The sequence below is a fragment of the Miniopterus natalensis genome, chromosome 4 (assembly GCF_054644295.1).
Source record: "Miniopterus natalensis isolate mMinNat1 chromosome 4, mMinNat1.hap1, whole genome shotgun sequence".
In the NCBI taxonomy this organism is placed as follows: domain Eukaryota; kingdom Metazoa; phylum Chordata; class Mammalia; order Chiroptera; family Miniopteridae; genus Miniopterus; species Miniopterus natalensis.
In genome coordinates this window covers 72,655,831-72,673,286 of record NC_142084.1, presented here as the reverse complement: position 1 = coordinate 72,673,286, position 17,456 = coordinate 72,655,831, and the positions used below count along the sequence as shown (strand labels likewise).

At 45.7% G+C, this 17,456-nt stretch overlaps 1 protein-coding gene across 2 annotated transcripts in view; it reads right to left on the bottom strand.

The window, feature by feature from the left end:
• Nucleotides 1-17,210, bottom strand: part of GATAD2A (GATA zinc finger domain containing 2A) — a 99,418-nt gene extending 82,208 nt beyond the window's left edge. The window contains exon 1 of one of the 2 annotated variants that reach the window (XM_016210787.2): nt 17,069-17,210. The gene's annotated coding sequence lies outside the window, so the exon portion shown is untranslated. Of the gene's footprint in view, nt 1-3,501; nt 3,624-17,068 lie in introns of those variants that run through there. The other variant, XM_087816839.1, reaches the window with a different exon arrangement.
• Nucleotides 17,211-17,456: the final 246 nt, after the last annotated feature.

Below are 17,456 nucleotides of genomic sequence, written 5' to 3'. Positions count from 1 at the left end.
GCAGGAGGCAACCAGTCAATGCATCTCACATTGATGTCTCTCTCTCCCCTTTCTCTGCGCTCCCCTCCCCCCCTTCCACTTTCTCTGAAAAAATCAATGGAAAAAATATCCTCAGGTGAGGATTAACAAAAAATATATTTAAAAAATAAGTTGCATTATACCTCAAAGTATAGCAATCTAAGGCCAGATGGTCTAAGTCACCTCCTAAAACAGTTCAGATAACTCAAGAGCATCCATTCTACCAACCAACCGCACTTAGCAGGCAGCACAATTCTGTAAGCCTCAAACTATAACACTGCCAACTCGTTCTTCTGGTTCTGCTGCACTTCCCAACCCAACAACTATAACAAGGAAATCCCAGAGATGCTCATGAAGACCTCACCTGTTTCATAATCTTCCAATTTTTCTACACTGAGCATAAATTAACTCAATTACCAAGGAGAAAACCATCTAGGGAAAATAGCTTTGGCCATTTCTGTTGATAGCACAGAAACATCCCAAGTCCAGCAGGTATTTCTCCAGAAAAGGACTTGAGTTGCCCCTTCTAGAGGTTAGCACCCTGACAGTCCTTAACTGAATTCAGTGGTAAGGGCATATTTTTGTCTCTGTTAAGTAGTAGTATAGTCAAGACTCTGCAGGTCATTCTTAATTTTCTCCCAAGAAAATGCCAACATTTCATAATGGCTTTGCTACCTTTCCCACTCATGTCTTTCAGGAGCATCCTTCAGCTGCCTGCTCTTTAGGGCCCAAAGAGGCCCTAGTTGTGAGACTCATCGCACCACATGGTCCCTCAGTCCCTCCTTATCCTTGATAGGTAAATCCCAGACCCCCTCAGCCCCAGGGTTACCCATCTCATCTCCCTCATGTGTCTGTCTCTCTCTGCTCCAACCATGATTTTCCTTCAGTCTCCCTGACAGAAATGCTCTCCCTTTTCCTCTTTATCTACTTAACTCCTACTTATCCGCTGATCCCAGTTGAAGGAAGGACCCTTCGAGTCTTGTTCACAAAGGTCATGGCGTCCTCTCCTTGGCCCTTTTAAGTTTCCCCATGTTCATGAGATTAATTATGATTTTTCTCCCCCTAATCTCACCATAAACTCGGCTAAGCAGGGATTCTTAGCACAGTACACACTCTGATCATTATTGAATAAATCAATCCAGAAATCACTACTTGCAATGCCAGAAATTCACGAAATGATGCAAAACAAATGAGAGAAGCTACCGAAGAGTTGAGAAATGGAGCCTTTAAAATGTGTTTTCTTACTCAAAAAATGTTCCTTATTTTACGCTAAAAAAATAAAAAACAGATATACCAAAAAGTTTTTAAAAAAAACAACAAAAAACCTATTAACCCTAACCAAGAGATTTTGTTGTTGACATTTTGGTACAAATCCTTACAGAATTTTTTCTACCCAAAGTAGTAGTATTTCTTTCCTCACTATCAAAATATAAGATTGTAGATCTGCCAAATAATATTGAATTAATAGAAATGACTTGACATTTAAAAAAATGATGTCATCTGAGTGGAAATAACAATGCATCCAAATCAGTAATACAGAAGCAATCCATTCTCTACACCACAACCAAGATGAGAGGCAGTCCTCTGTAAAAAACTAGCTTCAGAATCTTAGGGGAGGAATAAGAGATGAAAGATAAAGGGTGAGGAGTAAATGACAAGAGAATCTAGCAAATCACTCTCAAAATTCTCATTCTAAACTGCTTCCTTTAGAAAAGAACCACCTTTCCTGAGCTAGAAGCTGAAGAAGTGACTGCAAAGAGGTAACTCTTCCATTTGGCTCCTTAAAGGCCAGCTGGTAACTCTGAGGACAAAGCATGGCTAAAACGGTGTCACCAAGTCATCCCATACCTCCACCAAGTAGGGGTGCACTGGAGCCTGGACAAGTAAATGGCCTTGTGTTTTAGGAGCTCCCAGGAAATGCTCACACATTGGGTTTGCAAACAAAACATTCCTAGTCTCTGGTGCCCCACACAGCAAGTTCAAGCCCAGCTCTGCCTTTCCACCACTCAAGGGAGCCTTAGTTTCCTCACCTGTAAAGTGGAGTCTATACTTCCCACAGCTCATTAGATTGTTCTGGGTACGGAAGATGTCTGTACATTGAGCTTGGCATACAGTAGGCACTCAAATCTGGAGGCTAGTGTGATCTATTAGCCCTCCTCCACAGTTTGCTGTCAGGTCTAACAAGTTACTGATCTTACCATCATACTGATACTGATTGGATGACAGCAAATATTTCACATAATCTAACTTAAAAGAAAATCTGTAACCACTACCAGAAGAAAAACAGAAAAGAATATCAACAAGACTGAAGCAAATGCACAAAGTCTGTCTGTCGGTCAGGTTCTCTGTGCTGCCACAGCCAGAAGGTGTCACTGTGGGAAACAGACACACAGAACCAGAGACTTAGCAAGCACTGTGAACTCCAAGAAAACTTAAAGAAGAGTGAGGAAGAGAGAAAATTAAAGGCCAAGTGACTCATCCGGACTTTGATCTAAAGAATCCAAAGCTCTTAAGATAAGGATGAACTACACACCTAAAGACCTTGGGTCAGATACACAAAATCAAGCAGTCCCTGCAAAATTCCCATGGCAGAGCAGAAACATACACCCAACGGTTGTCATTCAGTTCTCTAAGGAGGGGTTCCCATTCATTTCTGGGTCCCTGTATGCTCACACCAAGTGTCAGTCACGCTCTAGGCTGAGGCCCTGCCCATAAGCCCTTCCTTGTTGAAGTGATCAATTCCGATTCTTGGCAATAATACCTTTAAAAGAACAGCTGCTGCTGTCTAGTCACTTATGCAGACCCATTCCAGGTGGGAAAAAAGAACTCAGTAGAGCCACTGCCTAAATTAAAGAGGCATATTTGAAGAGTAGGGCCCTGTAAAAGGCTGGAGGAAAGAGAGGGGGAAGGATCCTGCAGCTCCCGGGGGTCAGGCAGGAAGGGCGAGAGCGGGGGGAGGGCTGGCCCTGCAGGCGTGGGCGCGCGGGGACTCTTATTCTGACACGGGATCTGCCGCCGTCGCGCCACGGGGTCCAGCGCCGCGGCCCGGCCCCGCCAGCCCGGGACCCCCGCGGCCCGCCCGCACCCCCGCCCCTTGCGCCCACGTGCCTCCCGCCTGCCACCCCAACCTACCCCGCCAGTTCGGGCCGCTCAGAAGCAGGGACTCGCGGCCCAGCCTCTCCCTGGCCCCAATGGAAACGCAAGAGGCACAGGGGCGACACCGCGATTTGCCCGGAACCCCACCCGGCCCCCACGTGCCCGGGCGGCGACAGAGCACGGAACTTTCCAGGACAGCGCGAGAAAGACGCTCCCGGAAAACAAGGAGTAGAACTCACTCGCCCTCACTTTTTCATGCTCACGCGTGGGTCCCTCACGACCCCCAGACTCTGGTCCACACCGCACCCGACGCTCCAGTCTCCAATGGGCGCCCCTGGCCCAGGCCCCCAACCCCCCCGCCCCCGCCAAGTTTGGTCCGGAACTTACCGGGCCGTGGGCCGCCCGGGCCCTAGGGCAGCGCGCAGGTTCTCAGGGCCGTGGGGTCAGGAGCACCGGCGGGGCCGGGCGGCCGAGGGACCGGGGGCGCCGGGCCACGCGTTCTCGTTCCTCCTGTGGAGCCGCCCGGGCCCGCGGCGCACGCTCCGCCGGTCCGCCCGCCCGCCCGCGCCGCCGGCCAGATAATGCGCCCCTCAGCCGCACACATGGAGCCCGGCGCCGGCGTCACCGCCCGGGACATGCGCACCAGGTCAGCGCGCCCGGCCCGCGGCCCCCAAAACACCGGGGAGCTCTTAAAGGCGACGCCGCCCGCCCGCGCCCGGCTGGGCAGGGCTAAGTAACAAGGGGCGGGGCCTGATGGTGAAGGGCGTGGTCAGGAGGCCGGCTAATGCTGGCCCCGCCCCCGGAAGCACCAACCTCCGGACCGCACTCCACGCGTCGGTTTCCCAAGTGGGCCGGGGCGGGCGCCCAGCGCTGGACTGAGGGGTCGCGGCCAGTTCACTGGCCGCAGAGCCGGCCGGCCGCGCCCAGGGCTGACTCATGACGCGCTCGCGACGTGCTCACTGCTGACCTCACTCCAGCGGAGCTGAGCGACCTCCAGCAACTCAGCTGTTTCTGAAAACCGAGGTCAGAATGCCTCCCCTGCGGAGTCGTCACAAAGAAGCTCCCCTCACGGGGATAGACTAAACCATCATTTCTCCAGCTTAGTGAAGAGTTCATCGAAGTAAGGTCCAGACCCATCCACTTCTAGACACTTGGAGATGGTTGCGCTCCCTCTCCCCCTCCAAGAAAGCAAATCTGCACTCTTCCCTCTCCAGTTACATGAAGGAAACACGGGGAACACAGTCCAACCTGAAAGAGCGAGGCCTTTGGAGATATTAAACTACATAAAGCAGAACATAATTTCAATAGGGAAAATAAAATGTTACAAGAAGCCTCTCAATATCAAGATCAGATTCTGATGAATCACCAAAAAAGGCCCCGTTCATGTTCTTTTTCCATGTTAAAACAATTTATGATGAAACATCTAGACTCCTGAATAACTGCTTTTAGTTTTTTATAATACATCTAAATACATATTCATACAATTGAAACAAAAGTTTCACCAACCAAACCTTTACCACTTGCAATGTACTCTGCTATTTTCTTTTTTTTAAATATGTTTATGACATTTTAAAAATTGATCTTTAGCCCGGCTGGGCGTGGCTCAGTGGTTGAGCATCGACCTAGGATCCAGGAGATCGGGTTCAATTCCTGGTCAGGGCACATGCCGGAGTTGTGGGCTCCAATCCCCAGTCGGGGGCATGCAGGAGGCAGCCGATCAATGACTCATCATTGATGTTTCTATCTCTCTCCCCCTCTCCCTTCCTCTCTCTGAAATCAATAAAGATATCTTTAAAAAATTGATCTTTAAAGAGAGAAACATCAATGTGAGAGAGATACATCAATCTGTTACCTCCTGTACTCACCCTGCCCAGGGATGGAGCCTGCAACCTAGGTATGTGCCCTGAGAATCCAACCTGCAACTTTCCAGGGCATAGGCTCATGCTTGACCAACAGGGCCACACCGGCCAAGGCATACTCTAATACTTTCTGTTTTTAAAGAGAATCAGTGTAACTCCAACCCATGATTGCTCTTGACCTCAAACTTGAAAAATACTTAATGTAGAACAAGTTTCACAATTAAAATTGTTTTTGTGCTTCTCCCCACCAAGTTCAAAACACCCCATCTTAATTTTGTGCTGAGTTCCACACAAATTGGCAACTATTTTTTATTGATTTTAGAGACAGAGAGTAAGGGAGAGAGAAACATCGATTTGTTGTTCCACTTATTTATGCATTCATTGGCTGATTCTGATATGTGCCCTGATTAGGGAACGAACCCACAACCTTGGCATATGGGATGGCCAACTGACCTACCCACCCAGGGCCATTAATTGGCAACTTTTTTCAGTTGATTCCACCACCCGACCCCCAAAATCTTCCAACTGCTTAATGCAACATCTGACACAAACCTCCCCTGGGTCAAAAGATAAGCATTCTTCAAACTAAAAAATGATACAAAATACAAAGTGCTGACCCCAAGCCCATTCCCTGGCCCAGTTTTGTCAGCAATTTGCTTTGCTACAAAGCAATTCAAATGTTCAAATTCAAAAACCTAATAGTCTTATTCTCAAACAGGTGACTTGGTATAGGAATGCAGGAAGCTCCGTGATCCCGTGTGCAAGGATAGGTTAAGCAAATATCCAGAATTTTCACTCTAATTCATCAGCTGTATATTTTGAGAATTGCTTTACTCTATGACAGTTAATCAGATTATGTATACTAAAGCAATACAAGCAAAATAATTACCTCACTGCTCCTCACCTGGGTCTTGATTAATACCAACTTAATTAACTACAAACAGCAAAGTGTGGTCAGGTGGGAGGCCTGAGACTTTAGATGCAGGGATTCAAGTCTGAGCTGACAAGCTCTGTGTGAGTTACCAAAGGGACAATCACCCTGTTTTAAAGAGAGAGGCATCAGCTGTGACATATTAATGACACACCCCTATGGACCGAGGTGTGCACTGATGACAGGTGGGCTGCTCCAGAGGATGTGTCAAATTCTGCAGCTGGTAAAGCAGGGTGGGGGTGGGGTGAAATTGTTACAAGGTTTATTTCTGTGATAGGAAGAGAGAACCAGGTGTGTAAATGGAAAAGGCGACAGTGAATCCAGATCGGTATGGGGTCTCCAATGCTCAAGCCAGTGAATGCTGAGGCTGCTTGGACTAAGGGCTTCCCCAGGGCCTACTACTGGACTAAACAGCAAATAGTTCGGCTAGGTAGTTATGAAATATGATGCAATCACCTTCAGATGTCATTCTAAAGTTGAAGAAACTCTAACAGACAACTATGGCTAGAACCGTATTTTCTCGAAGTTTTTCTTCTGTCCTAAGAACAAGGCAGTCAATTAATACTTACAGATACCAGTTAATACAATATTTTTAAAACACTTGTTATTTAGTTAAACAAAATTTTCTTCCACGTCACTTTAAATTTCATCTCCTTCATAGACCAGATCCTTCCTAATGATAGCTAAGTCTCCTTCTACCCTAACCATTACAAAAATATTCTAGTTACCTTTCTAATGTACTTACTATTAGATAAACTTCTAAACACCATCTGAGCCTGTTCCTGCACAACAGAGGGACTAAAGAAAAAAACATGGGCCACAACTCGAGTTTGTGTCCTCTTTTATAGCAGAAATTGGTCAAAGGCTTCACATTCATGTGAAACTGACCGAAAACGAGTAGTTTCACCTATTGAATGTTTAACATACTGTCCTTTTTTTGTTTCTAATAAGGAAGTTTCTTTAAAGTTTCTGGTGGGCAAAATTTAAGATGTCTTATGTGATAAACACTGATAGACAAGAATTGTTTAAGAAACCATTCATCCCAAGGGTTTAGCAGGATGAGGAGCCTGCAGGCACCAGCTCCAGAAGTTCACAGGCTGGTGGCACAGAAGGACACAGAATGATTTCAATGCAGAAAAGGCTTTCACAGGAAAAGACTAAGAAAGGGGTTGCTCCTCTGCTGGGGAAGGGTCCGAGAAATCTTTGTAGATGTGACATTTGAACCAGCTTTAACAGGTGAGAATCCAAGGCATCCAGAACACCTGGAGTGTAGAGGCTTTGGGGCAGAAAGGGCTAAAATGAAATAGATTCATTATATTTTAAAATTTCTAGATGTCATTCTCTCTCAAAACAGAGAATGAACTCTCTACTACTTGCTTAAACCCACGAGCTAATTCTTGTTTTCTAAGAAGTTCTCTAAAAAATAGTGTATACACTCAAAAGTGTACCAAGTTTTTTTTTAAGTACCCTTATGAACAAGAGCACTAACCACTTTTCATACTTTGCATTTTTAGTACTCTAAAGTCTGAAGCTGTTTTCACTGAGTTTAGGGACAAGATAACCACGATCTAAGGGAGAGTTGTTTTTAAGTTTCTTATTTCACCCCAAATTCAGGCTCACATGGTGAGATTACAAAGCAATTGGTTGAAAAACGAAAATATTCATTTTTATGTGAATTTGATTTCCTCAGTATTTTGATGCTTCATGAAAAATACAATACTCTTGACACATTACAACTGCTACAACAAATGTCACTTAAAATTTTTTTTAATCCTCACCCAAGGATATTTTTTCCCATTGCTTTTCGGAGAGAGGGGAGGGGGGGGGAAAGGGGGGAGAGAAATATCAATGTGAGACAAACACATTGATTGGTTGCCTCTCACATGCAACTTGACCAGGCAGGGGATCCAGCTTGCAACCAAAATATGTTCCCTTGGCTGGAATCAAACCCAGGACCCTTCAGTCCCTGGGCTGATGCTCTAACCACTGGGCAAAACTGGCTAGGGCACAAATGTCATTTTTCTTTTTAAAATATATCTTTATTGATTTCAGAGAGAAGAAAGGAGGACAGAGACAGATAGAAACATCAATGATGAGAGAGTCATTGATCGGCTGCCTCCTGCACGCCCCCAACTGGGGATGGAGCCCGAAACCTGGGCATGTGCCCTGACCAGGAATCGAACCCTGATGGTCTGGATCCTAGGTCGATGCTCAACCGCTGAGCCACGCCCAGCCAGCCAAATGTCGTTTTTTAAATCACAACATTCTTACACTAGATTAGGAGTTTATGGGAAACAGATCAGCACCCATTTGCATTCCATCCTTGTTGTGTATGCTGAACAGTCCTCTGAAACCCAGCTTTCTAGAGATAGGCACTTTGTCAAAATGTGTGTGCTTTGTTCTGAGTGTCATTTCTAATCACAATTCTGAACCACTTTGTGTCTGTGCAATGTGGGGTTCAGGCTCCATCTGCAATTAATAGTGGCCCTGATGTCCCACTATTACAGGGTTCTGAGCACAAATGCTTCTCTAAAGGGTTAAATGCAAACAGCTCAGAAGTTATCATCATGAACCATAAATGTATCTCCCACTGTCTTCATCTGAGTATGTCACCAGTTGGCAAAGAGTATCTCTTTTTTGTCTATACATGGTTTACCAAAACTACCTACCTAAGTCTTTGAAGTTACTAAGTAAACCATGTTTTCTATGAATTAAAGAATTAAAAGGGAAAAACAATCAGAAAACTACCAGAAAAAGAGAAAAAAAGGCTATGTGACAGTTTTAAGTCTAGAGATCAACCCATTCAAACCTGCTTAGCAAAGAAAGAGTGTTAGTCACATCATCAATTTGCTAATAAACATCTTTGATTTAGACATGAAGAAAAACATGTTTTAAAAACTTGGTATCCAATCCAGTTCACACCCTATTCCCCAGTTATTAAATGGCAGATCTTCCAACTTAGCATAGGAAGGAGGGAAAACATTCCTCTCAAAAGTTTTCCTAATAGGATGGGTACTCTCCCTCCTTCCCTGTTGCCCAGCATTTCACTACAGGAAAATGCAGGTGGTGAGTATACCTAGTTCTCTCCTTCACAGCATGATAACAAACACCAGGCCCTCTTTGCATGCTGACCTAGTCAGGACTACATTTTACCAACTCCTGGTTTGGGAAGAGTAAGATCTTTATTTCAAATTCATGTCAAGAGTCAACCTTCAATAGAGATACTCTGAGAAATTAAATATAAAGCTTGATGCTTTATAAATATAAATATAGAGCCTAAACCTTGAAAATGCCATGCAAGTTAAAAAAAACTGTTATGCTCTGTTAAGAATTTTAGACCATCTTAAATGATGACAATTCTCAAAGGAAAAAAATTCAGAAGCAGCCCCCAATTCTGTTCTCTTGAAGCTCCTTAAGAGATTAAATTCCATGTAGATTGCATACTATTACAAAGAAGTCTAGATGATCTGATTTCACTGAGCCATCATTGGTTTCTGATTGAAAAATGCCTATTGAGAGCTCAATTTAAATATGATTTTAGTTTGAGTTTAATCTTGAATCCTACTATGCCTCCTACCTTTGAAGGTAACATTGAGCTTTACCTATTAAAGGTACCCAGTTCAAACTCTAACTTTTAGATGAGCATAACCTCCTCAGGTCAAGGGAACTCACCAGGCTGTTTCTCACTGCCAGGTCCTTGCCTGTATCCATGCTAGTCCTTTCCCCAGAATGTCTAACCACCTACTAACAAGTAGCTCTTTCCATCATCTCTTTCTTTGCTGACCCTCCAAATCGCCCCTCCTTCCCTGATCCAACTGCAGCACTTGGCTAAACTTGCCAGTTAATGTACCTGTCTTTTTTCCTAGCACCCTATGAGCTCCTGTGGCCAGCCAGGTGTCTGAACCTTAGCAATTAAAATTAATATTTCCATCACCCTCAAAGGTGAGGCTTTTGCTAGCACATACAGCAGTCACATAGAATATAGGTTTGAGTCTTTTTCCTAGTTATCCTGTTATGCTTCAGGAGGCACTGCAAGTCCTTATGGCAAGTACTGTACACCCAGTGTAAGGCTACAATGAACTGATGCAACTCACTGAAAAAAAATCAGCCAACCCAGGAATCTCTAGCTCACAGCCTTTGGTCATGTACAGCAGCCTGTGGCCCCAATGTGGACTGGTTTTCTCTTAGGCAGTATTAACTGCCATAGATAGCTATCCAAACTTGGGTGCCAACCTCAAGAGGAACAGTCAGCCTTGATACGATTCTGTAACAACTCCTTTATAAGACATCTACAATAATCTGATTGCTTGCTTCATGCTTACCATCCCTACCCCACAAATGAGGAAACTGAGGCTCAAAGAGCTTAGGCCACTTGCAGTGAGACCACTTTCCTGAGGTCACAGAGCCAGCAAGTGGTGAAATCTGGATACAGACCCAAGGCTTTCTGGCTCTAAAGCTTCTACTTCACACAGGGCCTCCCATGGTACTTTTACAAAGCAGAAAAGGCAAGTAACAGTAAACCATTCTTTGAGAGCACACTCTAGCAGAAGGACCTATCTACTGTCTGCTTCTTTAAGTTCTATATTCATCTCCAGAGCATCCCTCTACAAGCAAGCTCCTGCAGGGAACACTATGATAATGCAACAGGAAATCACCGGGTTGGCCACTCCAACAGAGTTCTGAGTTTATGAGTACATTAACTGAGCCCCAGGACTGCCAAGTGCTCCCAACTCTGACAAATCAGCTTACCAAGGAAAAAGTCGTGTTTCCTATGCTCAAACTGGGGCCCAAGAACTCAGCCTGGAGGGCCAGGGAACAGGAAGTGAGGAGGGAGCAAGCATCCACTTCCCAAGGAAAGCAGAGCCAAGAGGTGGGAGCTTGGTGACATGCACAGTTGCATTACTTGTTCACGCCCACTTCCGGCCAAGGCCTTCCTCTTCACCTCCAGAGTCAGTACTTGGGTGGAAGGTAAGAAAAAGACAGACAGATTAACCGGAAACTCTCCTTATAATACCTCCTCCTCTCCCAGAGAGCCTGTGCCCCAAATGAGTATCCACCTCTCTCTCTGGCTCCCTTACCAATACACTTATCTAAGAAAAGCACCTGTCACATAACTGACGTATGTGGACTAACATCAAATCTGGCCATAACCTAGGAAAGTCAAACAGTGCTTCCCCAAACCCAGTGTAAGAAGGAACTCCATGCACCATGAACCTACCAATATACAACAAAGCAGTCTATCTATTTGAAATCTCACTTTTCCTATGTTATAAATAACAGCCAAACACTCCCTTTGAATTTTTTTTTTAAGATTTCAAACAAGGCAGGAAGGGCTTTTAAAGCTGTTTATCTCTGCATAATATGCACTGCCATGAAGAAATGCCACAGGATTCCAAAACATGCTGCCACCAACTTCAACAAAAGCAAAGCTGGCCCTAGCTGGTTTGTTCAGTGGTTAGCGCGTCAGCCCATATACTGAAAAGGGTCCAGGTTTGATTCCAGCCAAGGGCACGTACCTTGGCTGCAGGCTCCATCCCCGGTTGGGGCACATGCAAGAGGCGACCAATCGATGGGTCTCACTCACATCGATGCCCCCCCACTCTCTCTCTGAAAAGCAATGTAAAACTTTCCCTGGGTGAGGAATGAATGAATGAATGAATGAATGAATGAATGAATGAGAAATAAATAAGAAATAAGAAAAGAAAAGCTGGAAGTGCTCCTTACCATGACCATCCCAGACACTCTCTCTCTAGTTACTCCAAAATGACAGCCACTGTCATCCTGGATTAACCAGTGCCAACAGCCAACAATCAACTAGGAAAGTGCCTTAATTTCTGCCTCCTTACAAGGAGGAAACAGAAGCAAGGAGCCCAGTGAGAAAACACAAAGGGTAGTAAGGTTTCACTTCTAAAACCCCAAGAAACTCCACCCCAAGCTCCCAATATCCATGGATATTCCCAAAGAAGCCCTACGATATTCTTTCATTCTTTACTTGTCTGCCACTGGGATGTAAGCTCCTTTGAGAGCCTACTGCATCTGTCCTGGTCACTGCTAGACCCCCAGCACCAAGCATGGTATGCCTGGCTCATGGTAGGCACACAAACATTCCTGAATTATTTGCTGACATAGGAAATTACATGAGCAAAATATTTAACACTTTCTATTTTTCAATCCAATTTAAGTTGCACTTTAAAAAAATAAAAACCTACCTTATGGCCACATAGGAAAACCTGTGGTAAATAAAGCCCTTACTTGAGAACTCAAACATCCCTTGTAGGCCAGTTTGAAGGAATAAATTTGCATTAAACAAAGGCAGCCAGGCTGCAGAGAGGATAAAACCAAGCTTAATACCAGAAATTAAAAATAACACCATCCATTCATTTGGATGGAACGACTTGATACAGTAGTTATTTCCCAATTCCAAAAGAGGTCAGCTTCTTTCTTATCATCAAGATCCCACAGGGATTTAATGCCCCCTGTGCTGTCTCCAACAGGAAGGAAACCCTGACTTCCCTAGCTATTTCAGTTATATAAATCAACAGTTTATTGTCCAGAGTTAGAAGCTGGGCAATGTTGGGACCCACATGCCTTTTAGAGCCGCCCGCCAATGGATAACCATGTTACATTACATCTAATAAATGTACCTAAATCAATATCATTTCTAATTATCCAAGGGTTTTTATTGCTGTAAGGATCTTGCAATTTTAAAAGTTTTAAAAACTTCCTGTTAGATAAAAGAGACTTGGTGGTGGCGCCACCATCCACCAGAGTGAAATCTGTGGCACACAAAAGACATAGCATAATTTCAAAAGGGATAGTGATCCCTTTTAAAGTTGTTTACCTTATTTTTTATACATTAAAAATAATAAACTTTACTCCTTTCTCATAAAATGGAATAACCATACTTTAACGAAATAAAAGAAATTTAAGATTGGTGGGTATTTCTTGGCCTCAACAGTAAAGTCAGTGTGTGTGTGTGTATGTGTGTGTGAGAGAGAGAGAGACACAGACAGGGAGGGAAGGAGGGAAGGAGGGAAGGAAGGAAGGAGGTAGACTGGGAGACAGGGAGGGAGATAGGGAGGGAGGGAGGATATTTCAATGGGAGAAAACATCCCTTTTCCTCAAACTTGGGAGAAGCCCAATGGGGACCTAGTTCAGATTTTCACCCATTATTTCCCCCTGGGTTTTAGCCATCAGGAATATGTGCCATCTGTACTCACACTAGTAAGTGAAAAAGGCTGGGCCCAACTCATGGCCCTGATTTTAGGTCTTTCACTAAATGCCAAGAAAAAATCCTCTCAAAAAAAACCCCAAACAAACAAACAAAAAAAACTGTCCTGCTCAGCCCAGTCCACCCCCAGAGGCAGAGTTAGCATCTCCACAGCTCTCTCTATCCTTGGAGCTCAAGGTGAATTCTGATCTCCTCATGGGCACTAAGCCACACACTGGCCCTCTCAATGTACTATTATTGTGTGGCGTCAAATGCTTTTGTACATTGCTTTCCCAGTCTTTTGTCCCAAATCTGATCCATTACCCTAAAAGAACAGTTCTTATTTCAAGGTTCTAATGTCTAAGAGACCACTCACCAGGTAACTGCTGCATATCACTCACTCAAGCAGTCCCAAAATATGGATCTGATCCTTTAGGATTTATGGTTCTCCTACTATCTTCTTCCCACAGTTCTTCAAATTCATTATAATCTTCTATCTTGCCTATGGTCCAATTACAATAATACATCTCCCTACTTGCCCTTAACTCATAAATTATCCCATTTTACCGAGGGAGAAGGTAAGGCCAAGGCAAACACAAATATCTGCCACAGAACAAATCTACCTCACATCTACTACCTGTACACATAAAAGTTCTAGGAGACCCAGGGGGGCAGTGGGCTTTACAAGAGACATAGCAAGTTTCTTTCTCTTTGGGCATATTTAGCCTTGGCAGAATGTCAAGTGCTTTTTGGCCTGGGAGTGCAGGACAGAACCCTAATCTCCTGAGGACAACAACCTACCTTGCATCAACAATGTGCAAGGCACTGTGCTGGCAGCCTCCCGTTCATGATCTCAGATTCATTCATTCATACATCTAAGAAGCACTTCCCATCTGTAAGCATCTTTACACACATTCACAGAGATGTGACCCCTCAAATATTTAGCAACATGCCAATTGTGTGCCCTAACTTGTCCAAGGCCACACAACCAGAATCTGAATCAGGTCGTTCTAACTTCAAAGCTCCCCCTTCCCTTTCTAACACCCTATCTTGCCAGTCCTGTGGATTTCATTTAAAATAATATGTGTCAGCGCTTCTCTGCCCTGTCTCAGGACATCCTAAACCCTGAGCTTCCCATCATCTTTCCCCTGCCCTTCAGGGCAGTGCCCACAGCTGACCAGGAAAAGGCAGTAGAGGAGCAACCAGGTCTGCAGCAGCTTCTTGCCTGGACTTGACTACCCCAGGAGTAGAGGGCCCAGGAAACTCTCCAAGCACTTCTCCACAGAAGAAAATAGCTCGAGTTGAAACTTGTGTCCACATGGTCCACCGACAGATTTAGAACTCAAATTATAGCTTCGGCAGGAGTCTTCACAAAGGACTCAAATTAAGCAAGACCCAGATGGAAACAAGCAGGAGAGAGACAGCCTTAAGTCAAACTGTAAAGTGAACTGCAGTTACAGCAGAGTCAGAGGGTAGAACTCGTTGAAATGCTAAACCAAAAAGGAGTTCAGCCTATATTTCAAAACTCCACTTCAGGAACGTTCTCTCCACCTTTTTAGCCTGAAACTTGTGCATGGACACAAAGTGGTTACAAGTTACTCAGGTTTCAAACTGAGTTCATTCCTGTCCTTTGGACTATCTCTCAATGCCAGCATTCATCTACTTGGGCTCCAGAGAGCTCTGAGTTTGGCAAAGCAGATAAAATTAGCTACTGGAGTGAACTTGGAATCTAGAGTGGGCCATTAAAAAAAGTACAAATGAGATTTGTGAAGTCACGTAAAAAATTCCTTTGGCCAGGCTGAAGTCACCTAAAACTTAGAGAAATGAAGTCAAAACCCCGTCTCTTGCCTCCCTTCCACCCTTCCTGGATCTAAGATGACCCATTTCCTGCTTCATGTCCTGCCTTTCAAACCAGAGTGGCCCACAAACTGAGGAGCCTCTAGAGATCAAGGGGTAAATCAGAGGGCCTAGGGAAAGAAAATGCAGCAGAAAGACATGAAGGAGCATTTTTTCTCCCCCTCTCCCTTTTTTGAGTGGTGGGGTTGAGTTACACTATGCAGAGGGAAGACTAAGGCATGGGACAGGAAGTGGATCAGTCCCACAGCTTGACAGTGTGATAATGAGCGAACAGTGTTCCAGCCCTGTCCCTCCTGCCTCTACACTGGTTGGCCCCATGGCTCAAAAATGGAATAACCAAGGTGGTCATCTGAAACAGTTTCTGTTCCCCCAAATCTAGCATGTCCTCAATATCAAGAAAACAGTGGTGTTTTTTTGTGTTTGTTTTGTTTTGTTTTTTGCCTCTCTGTTTTCCAATTTCCCTTCCAGCCAAAATCTCTCAGATCCCTGGAAGGTAAGGTAAAAGCTCAGAGAAGACCCCCAGTCTGGCAAGAAGGAAGACTGAAGGGAAGGCATATTTCTCCTTCCAGAATAGAGGGAAGTGGATGCCACAACAGAAATGAAAGAATCTTGAAGTTCCAAGAAGAAATGAGGAGAAAGTTTCTCCGTTAAATAATCAGGAGGGGAAAGAGAAATCAAAAATTAAAAAATAAAAATACAAAAATAATTTTTTTTGAGAGAGAGGATCAGGAGGGAAACCTCAGGAAAGAGGACATGTCCTCAGGCAAGTGGGAGGGGAACCCCTCAGAATGCAAGAGGACCCCCTCAGAGAAGTGAAGAAATCTACCATGTCTCTCATTAGAAGAGAGGATATCTTAGAAAAGTGGAGACAGACTTCAGAGATGTGAGGAGCCCATAGGAATGCGACATCTCATATTAGGGGGAGAACCTCTGGAGAAGCCAGGGTCTCCTCCAAACATTACAGCATCCATAGATTAGTAAGCAATCCAAAAGAAATGGGAAATAATTTTGGAAAAGTGAGAAATTTTTTTCTCAAAAAGCTGAGGATCCAGTCAGACATATGGGCATTTCAGAGTAATGGAGGACCTCTCAGGAAAATGGAGGCACTCATCCACCAAAAAGCAGGATGTCCCACCCTGGACAGTGTGGTTCAGTTGGTTAGAGCATTGTCCAGATACACCAAGGTTGCAGGTTCGATCTCTGGTGAGGGCATATACAAGAAGCAACCAATGAATGCACAAATAAATGTAACAACAAATTGAAGTTTCCCTCTCTCTCTCTGTTCCTCTCTGTCTCTCAAATCAATAAATTAAAAATATATATAAGAAAAAAAGCAGAGTTCCCATCGAAAGTGCGGACAGCTCAGAAAAGTAGGAAACAACTCCCAAGGATTCTGAAAAAAGCAGGAACACCTTAGATTAGTTGAGGGATACTTGGTAGAAGAACGAGGTCACCTAAACAAGTGGGAACAGAAAAGCAGGGAAAGCATCTCAGAAAAGTAGAGGGAACGGGTACCTATGAAAAGTGGTTGACACCTTAGAAAAGTGGGACAACAGCTCGGAGAAGCTGGGATCTCTTTAGAGTACTGGGGGGCTGGGAGGGAGGATCCATGGTGAAGCAGAGAGGTCTCCTCAGAGAGGTGGTGGTCCCCCAGAGAAGTGAGGTTGGAGGATCCCCTAGAAGCAGGTGTGTCTCCTGGGAGAAGCGGGATCCCTCAGGGAAGCAGAGGATCTCTAGAGAGACAGGTGGTCCCAGACAGGTGGGGGGTTGCCCTCAAGAGAGACGAGGTCCTTCATAAAAGTAGAGGGTCCATCAGAAAAGGGGGCTCCCCTCAGAATAATGGGAGTCTGCCAGAGAGGCGGGACCCCACAGAAAAGAGGGGTCTCTCTCAGAGGTGGGGTATCTCAGAGCAGGGGGATCCCACAGAGAGGCAGGGGTCCCCCACAGGGGTGGGGGATTCCCTCACAGAAGCGGGTCCCCGCAGACAAGGGAGTCCACACACTGGAGGCGGTCTCCTCGGAGAAGCGGAAGCCCAAGAGAAGCCCGGGGCACCGGAAGCCAGGGACCCGCCACCAGCGGCGCTGGCCCCTCACTCACCGAAGTTGCTCGGCGCCTCCACTGGCGGCTGCTAGGTCCCGGGCGGCCTCGGGTAGCGGCGTCGGGTCCAGTCCGCTCGGGTCCCGCGGCGGCAGCTCCCTCAGGTGGCGCCCGCGGTGGCGGCAGCGGCAGGACGACGGACGGCGGACCGACCGACTGCGCGGGCGACGCGAGGCGCGCTCGGGCGGCGGGGGTGCGCGTGCGCGCGCCGGGGCGCTGACCCCGGGCGGGAGGAGCTGCCGCGCCGCGCTCAGAGCCGCGGCTAGGTCTCACCGCTGTCTCACACTGAAATTGCCCGCTTCGCAGCCCGGCTTCCCCGGTTGCTAGGCAGATTTCGCCTCGCACACTTCCGGGTTCAGGCGCGTCCTGCGGAGTGGCGGCGCCGCAG